The following is an 8,065-nucleotide window of genomic DNA, read 5'->3' on the forward strand; positions in this document are numbered from 1 at the left end:
GAGAAGGAAATCAAGGTCATCCAAATGGGGGCAAAAGAGGTCAAACTATTGCTCTTTGAAGATGATATAATCTCATACTAGAAAACCCCAAAGATTTTGCCAAGAAACTTCTGGAATTGATAAATAAATTCAGAAAAGTCGGAGGTTACAAAATCAATGTACACAAATCAGTAGCATTCATATACACCAACAACAGACAAACTGAGAACCAAATCAAAGACTCAATATCTTTCACACTTGCAACAAAGAAAATAAAATACCTAAGAATATATTTAACTAAGCAGGTGAAGGGCCTCTACAGGGAGAACTATTTAACATTGAGGTGGGAAATAACAGAGGAAGCAAACAGATGAAAAACCATACCATGCTCATGGATGAGCAGAATCAACATTGTTAAATGTCTATGCTACCCAAAGTGATCTACAGATTCAACACAATCCATATTAAATCCCAAAATCATTTTTCACACATGTAGAAAAAATAATTCTATGGTTCATAAGGAACCAGAGAAGACCTCACATAGCCAAAGCAACCTTAAGCAAACAGAACAAATTGGGAGCCCTCAATTTACCAGATTTCAAGCTATACTACAAGTCTATAGTAACCCAAACAGCATAGTACTGCCACATGGACAGAGACATAGACCAATGGAATAGGACTGAGAACTCAGACATAGGAGGGCAGGGCAGGGCGGGGCGGGGAGCGGTCAGGGACCGGGCTGACGCAGTGGCAGGAGATGCTGTCCGGCTGCGGTGGTGCTTGGCAGCCAGGAGCTCCGCGTTGAAGGCACCGGGCTGAGGCGCACTGCCCGGCAGGCTGGTAAAGTGAATGCTGAGTACAGAAGAGTTTGATGACACAGACCGCTGAATTTCTTTGTTTGGGGTACAAGTTATGAACCCTTTCTGGAGCATGTCTACAAGCTCTGTACGCAAACGATCTGATGGTGAAGAGAAGACATTGACAGGGGACGTGAAAACCAGTCCTCCACGAACTGCGCCAAGGAAACAGCTGCCTTCTATTCCCCAAAATGCTTTGCCCATAATTAAGCCTATGTCTCCTGCCCCAGCAGCACAGTCAACAAATGGCACGCATGCTTCCTACGGACCCTTCTCCCTGGAATACTCTCTTCTTGCAGAATTTACCTTGGTTGTGAAGCAGAAATTACCAGGCGTCTATGTGCAGCCCTCTTACCGCTCTGCGTTAATGTGGTTTGGAGTGATATTTATACAGCATGGACTTTATCAAGACAGTGTGTTTAAGTTTACAGTTTACATCCCTGATAACTACCCAGATGGCGACTGTCCACGCTTGGTGTTTGATATTTCTGTCTTTCACCCGCTAGTTGATCCCATGTCAGGTGAACTGGATGTGAAGAGAGCATTTGCAAAGTGGAAGCGGAACCATAATCATATTTGGCAAGTATTAATGTATGCAAGGAGAGTTTTCTACAAGATTGATACAGCAAGCCCCCTAAACCCAGAGGCTGCAGTACTGTATGAAAAAGATAGTCAGCTTTTAAAAAGCAAAGTGGTTGGCAGTGTTAAGGCATGCACTGCTCATTTGTTTGACCAACCTAAAATAGAAGACCCCTATGCACTTAGCTTTTCTCCATGGAATCCTTCTGTACATGATGAAGCCAGAGAGAAGATGCTGACTCAGAAGAAGCCTGAAGAACAGCACAATGAAAAGTCTTCATGTTGCTGGCCTGTCATGGTAAAGCCTGGCTCAGTACAACCTTTCAGATAAGAGAAAACAGTAGCAACTTAAGAGATGGTGAATCTGGTGCACTGTGCACTTTCCTGGTGGACTGTGGCCTAGTTAAAGCTGAGCAATGGCAAAGGACTGCCGGGAGAGTAAAACTGTGTGAATAATGACTGATGATCAGTGTTTTCCATGTATGCATAGGTTCTAACAGCAGGTTTTGGAAACCTCTTTCTAAGTAATACACTACTTCTGTCAGAAGTGTCTTAGGGTGGTTATCTAGTTCAGTACTCCAAATTATTGGGGACCTTGAGGCTTAAGTATTTTTCTGAATATAATGCTAAAAGTAAGTGGCAGCCATTTAAACTAATAGAGCAGACAGACTTCAACACTATTTAATAGTTTTTAAATCAGTGGTTTCACTTGTACACACATATGTTAGGAAGCAGAGAAGAGAGGTATGGAGAAAGCAGGTTCCATAACTCAGCACTTTTAAGTGGAAGATGTTTGAATCTCAGTCTTCAACCTGCTGTCTTACTGATTTATAAACTGTTATCACCAAGAAAGACATTAGTCAAGTGAGAAAAAACCAGATCGCTTATTCATAGTTGTTTTTTTTTTAAGCAAATTACCGTATTTTTATGGCAGGAGGGAGAAAAAGTGTGAAAATGGTTTCTAATGAAGTCAGATATTTAAATGATGAATGACTAATGTGTTCAGTAGAGACAAAATAAACCAATAAATGATTGTTCTTTGTCATCTAAAAAAAAAGAACTCAGATATGAAACCATCCACATATAGCCTTCTGATCTTTGACAAAGCAGACAAAAACATATACTGGGGAAAAGAATCCCTATTCAATAAATGTTTCTGGGAAAATTGCATAGCTACATGTAGCAGATTGAAACAGAATCTGCACCTCTCTCCTTTCCCAAAAATCAACTCATAATGGATAATAGACTTAAACCTGAGGTGTGAACCCATAAAACCCCTAGAAGAAAATGTTGGAAAAACTCTTATAGATGTCAGCCTAGGCAAAGAATTTATGAAGCAGATCCCAAAAGCAATCACAGCAACAACAAAATTAAATAAAAGTGACTTGATCAGATTAAAAAGCTCTGCACAGCCAAAGAAACTATCACTAGAGTGAACAGACAACCGAAGGAATGGCAGAAAATATTTGCACCCAACAAAGGGCTAATAATTAGAATCTATGTAGAACTCAGGAAAATCAGCAAGAAAAAAATAAAAAATCCCATTGAAATGTGTGCAAAGGACATGAAAAGAAAGTTTTCAAAAGAAGAGAGATTTATGGCCAAGAAACATGAAAAATGCTCAACATCTCTAGCCATCAGGAAAATGCAAACCCAAACCATAATGACATATCACTTAACTTCAGTTAGAATGGCTTTTATCGAAAAGTCCCAAAACGACGAAAGTTGGCATGGATGTAGCAAGATAGGAACACTCATACACTGCTGGTGGGACTGCAAAGTAGTACAACCTCTATCGAAATTAATATGGAGATAACTGAAGGAACTAAAAGTAGAACTACCGTTTGATCCAGCATTCCTACTACTGGGTTTCTTACCGAAAGGAAAAAAAGACATTCTATAATAAAACATCTGTGCTCAAATGTTTATAGCAGCACAATTCACAATTGCAAACATATGGAAACAACCCAAGTGTCCATCAATCCATGAGTGGATTAATAATGTGGTATATGTACACCACTGAGTACTGATTAGTCACAAAAATCAACAGTGACCTAACACCTCTTGTATTATCCCCAATGGTGATGGAGCCCACTCTTTGAAGGGAAGTGTCACAAGAATGGAAAAACAAGCACCACATGCACTCACCATCAAATTGGTACTAATTGATCAACATTCATGTGTTCATATGGATGTAACATTCATTGGGTGTCAGGCAGGTAGGTGGGAGGGGGCAGAGGGTTGGGGTATAGTCACACCTAATGTGTGCAGTGCCGGGTGTCTGGGAGATAGGTACACTTGTAGCTGTGACTCGAGTGGTGCAAAGACAATATATGTAACTAGAAACAATATGTTTCTACCCCCATAACATTCTGAAATAAAAAATATATATGTGTGTGTGTGTGTCTGTGTGTGTATAAAAGAAAGTTACACAAAGACTAAAAAAAATCCAGCTAATCACACTATAGAAAATGTTTCTTTACCTTGTTGGTAACTGGCCTAAAATTACAAAGATTTTACATTTTATCATGATAATTCTATGTTGTCTTTATTAGATTTTTAATTGCTTAGGAAAAATGAGCTTTGAGAGGGTTGAGGTTTTTATATCCATACATCTTTCTACATTGCCTTTGAGGTCTTTAAATTATCACTCTGATTAAATAAATAACTTATTTCATAATTCTGTTTTCATCAAGTATTAATATTTTAAACCTTTGGACATCCTTGACAAGTTTCCTCAGGATCAAAATTTTAAATTAAGCCTTTTTAGATTAAATAACTAGACTTATTTACTAATATATATATAAAAGCATAATCAAATAATAAACACTATCACTACCACTTCTTTCAGTTACATTTATAGATATATTATGAATATAAATGTTCAAAAATTATATAAATTCACAAATATCTAAAATTTTATTAGTTATGATTTTAATTGTTATATTAAACCTTTTCTAAAATTATATTTATATAAATATATTATTAATATAAATTTTCAAGAAATTATATAACATTTATCTCTGATATTCCTGATATGACAGTCATAATTCTAGTTATTACCTTAAAGTACTATAAAAATTAAAAATAACTGAATATTCTTATTTTAAAGTGTTTATCAAATTTTAACAATGGTTATCTAAGTTTTTGGTCCTCGAAAGTAATTTTTCTAAATTCTTCTCTACAAACATTTACAATCAACTGAAGTCCAGTTACTTTTCATAAAAAAGTAACATGTGTAAAATGAAAAAAAATACAATCAATAAATATATAAATATATATTAGAGTTGTGTTAAACAGTTATATTTTTTCCAATCTATAATCAGTTTTAATACTATTAAATATATACTATTATGTATATTCTATAAAATAGCTTTACAATGGTCAGACTGAGGTGTTATGTTAGAGAAAAAGAAGACAATGTCAAAAAATCCAAATCATGTTAATGAAATCATAGGTACAATCCAAAACATATTTTTATTTATTTATTTATTTTGGGACACAGTCTCACTTTGTTGCACAGGCTAGAGTGAATGCCATGGCATCAGCCTAGCTAGCAGCACCCTCAATCTCCTGGCCTCAAGCAATCCTACTGCCTCAGCCTCCGGAGTAGCTGGGACTACAGGCATGCGCCACCATGCCTGGCTAATTTTTTTTTTTTTTTGCATATATATTTTTAATTGGTCAATTACTTTCTTTCTATTTTTAGTAGAGATGGGGTCTCACTCAGACTGGTTTCGAACTCCCAACCTTGAGCAATCCACCCGCCACGGCCTCCCAGAGTGCTAGGATTACAGGCGTGAGCCACCATGCCTGGCCTGACCAGGTTAGTGATTATCCTTCTATAATGTATAACCAGATGTACTTGTACCCAAACCTCGATGTAATTCTACTTTACTATAATGTTTGAAAAAATTCCATGTAATATTACATGTGCTAAACTGCCACCACCTGCATATAAACAGTAGGATAAAATGCTGTGCCAAACAGCAGGTGAGATCTCTCTAGAGGGCTGCTCCCAGCTATGGGCCTCAGTCTGGAGTCCTCAACAAGACCCTGCCCAAAGAGTTTGTAAAGACAGAGTCCCAGGGCCACTGGGATCCCATTCAGGAAGCACCTGCCGGATGACAGGTGTTCATATCCAGGTGGTTTCCTTGGAAAGTCCAGAGGCAAAACTGGAGGAGGAGATTTTGAATCGTGTTGCATCACGCCACAAAGCTGTTCCTGAACTGGCAGGTCTTTGAAGTAGAGAGAAGGAGGCCTAGAGGAAGTCTCCTGGGCAGGCTGAGATAGCAGCTGGGCCTCTGAGTGAAAATGCCCTCAGTCCCCACAGGAGAAAGGAAGAGCCTTGAAATGTGATGTAACCAGAGACACATGACCACAGATTGTGACATGTGATGTACAACAAAGGGCAGTGGCTGAATTTGTGCCCCTGGCTGCAGAGGCTGCATGCAGGTGCAACCTTGCTACATTTTTCAACTCTAGTGAGAGATAAGACCCCTCCACTCACCCACAGCCCTGAATCCTCAGGTGATTGAAGTTAATTTTGGAAATGGAGGAGTTGGAGAATAGGCTTCACCTGCTGCCCTCGTGATTGATCATAGAGTGGGATGGGATGCAAATCACCACAGCTCACACTCAGGAATGCAGAGCTGCTGCCACTCCTGGCCCTGGGAGTGGGGACGGGCAGATCCCACATGCCCTGAGGGCTCCCTGAAAGAGGCCCCAGGACAGGCCTGGGAACAGGCTCCCAGTGTGTTTCTGGTGTGGGGCAGCCAGCACAGAGGACAGTGGCCACTTAGCAGCAATGTTCTGTGTTGTGTCCACCCCATCCCCTTTTGTCAAAGAAGAAGAAAGTTGAAGATGAAGGCACAGCTAGCATTTGAAAACTTTTTCGCCTGTTTGTTCATTTCTTTATTCATTTAGTGGCACTAAATGACAAGACTTGGAATAGGTGGCCCTCTGCTTTGGCAGAAACAATCCACACGTATCAGGACACGGTAGCCGGTGGTTTTGACGAGCACCATGTGTGCAGGCCCCGCTCATATCTGTGCTGCCCTGTGGGTTATTACTAGACCCAGAACTGAGAAGCAGCTGCTGAAAACAAAAAAAGAACGGAACATGAAAGGTCATTTGAGCATTGCCACATCCAGGGAAAGGCTGCACTCCCTACCGAAATGGAAAAGGGGGCAAGACATGTGCCCCTGCCCAGGTTCCAGTTTGAGAATCACCGAGGCAACTTCATTGGGCAATGACAGCTTCATTGGACAATAGGATGGTTCTTATTTTGTTCAAAGGCAGAGTTTCTGTGAATCCAGCCTCCTAAACCCTCTGTGCGTGCTCTGTGAGTGGATGGACTGCACGGGTCGTGAGTCCTCTGTGACACCCCTGCGTAGGACTTGCTTGGGTGCATGAGGCTCAACTGACACCCCAGAGAATGGGGAGCCCTGAGGACCTGCCAAGGCCAAGGACCTGCCAAGACCTAGGAAAAGCGATGTTCATGCTTTTCACATTGGTTTATACCCAGAAAATGTCCTCTTTTGTCAACTCACATCTTTTTAAAAAACTGACCCAGAACTTCATTGCCCAGGGCAGTATCCAACATGTCCCCATCTGGGATCTGGGGACATAACAGCAGACCAGGGCACTTCCATGGGGGCTCTGGAGGTCATGGGAACAGATAAGTGACACAGCAGTGTGGGGAACACAGGACAGCCATCAGAATAACGTGTAATGGGGACACACGAGCTTACATTACAGCTTCCTTGACAATCAGCTAGTGACATTGAAGCTGCGTCGTGAAGGAAGAACTGCAGTTCCCTCCCCTGGAAGGGGGAAAGGAAGTCCTTGCATGTGTGAAGGCACAGCGGGGAAGCCTCAGAGTGGTTAGGACAGAGCTGGGGACAGGACAGCTGTGTGGCATGTTTGTTGGAAGCCTTGTTGAACTCATGTTGGGACACAGTGAGAGTTGGCTAAGGCTGCCATTGCCAAACGCCACAGACTGGGTGGCTTAAAGCAGGGACGTTTGTTTTCTCACAGACTGGAGGTCACATGTTCAAGATCAAGGTGCAGGCAGGTTTGGTTTCTCCTGAAGCCTCCCTCCGAGGCTCTCCGGCATCCACCCATTGTCCCGTGTGCCTGAGCTTCCCGGGTGTCTGCTGTTGTGTCCCAAGTTGCCTCTTGTTTTAGGAACACCATATGGTTGGTTAGTGTCCACCCTGACAGCCGAATTTCATCTTAATCACCTCTTCAAAGGTCACGTCTCCAAATACAGTCACATTGTGAGGTGCTGAGGTCACAGCTTCAACATAGGAAATTTAGGGGACACAGTTCATCCCCTAACACACGTTTTGCTTTGCTGTGAGTGCCTTTCCCTCATGTCCCGCATGTGAGCTGAGGAGTTTATGTATCTGTAGGCGGTACGACCCTGGCGTCTGTGGGAGGAGGGGAGGGGGCAGGCTGACGTACGGGCAGGTGACGGAGGGACCTAGTGGGTGTGCTGTGGTGTGTGGTGGGGGGTCGAGGGTGTTGTGGATTAGAGGGCGAGAGACTCAGCTGAAGGGTCCTCCTCCTGGCTCCTCATGGTGATGGCCTGGCTCTCTGTCTTCACTGCCTTTACCTGAGGGCTTGGAAGTAGAGTCAGTCCTGTG

The 8,065-nt window shown here is 41.9% G+C and overlaps 1 pseudogene; it reads left to right on the forward strand.

Annotated features, from left to right (window-relative positions):
* The first annotated feature begins 797 nt into the window (after positions 1–797).
* On the forward strand, positions 798–1,746 carry LOC142870506 (AKT-interacting protein pseudogene; annotated as a pseudogene).
* The last annotated feature ends 6,319 nt before the right edge of the window (positions 1,747–8,065 follow it).

Source organism: Microcebus murinus, chromosome 4 (genome assembly GCF_040939455.1).
Source record: "Microcebus murinus isolate Inina chromosome 4, M.murinus_Inina_mat1.0, whole genome shotgun sequence".
Classification (NCBI taxonomy): domain Eukaryota; kingdom Metazoa; phylum Chordata; class Mammalia; order Primates; family Cheirogaleidae; genus Microcebus; species Microcebus murinus.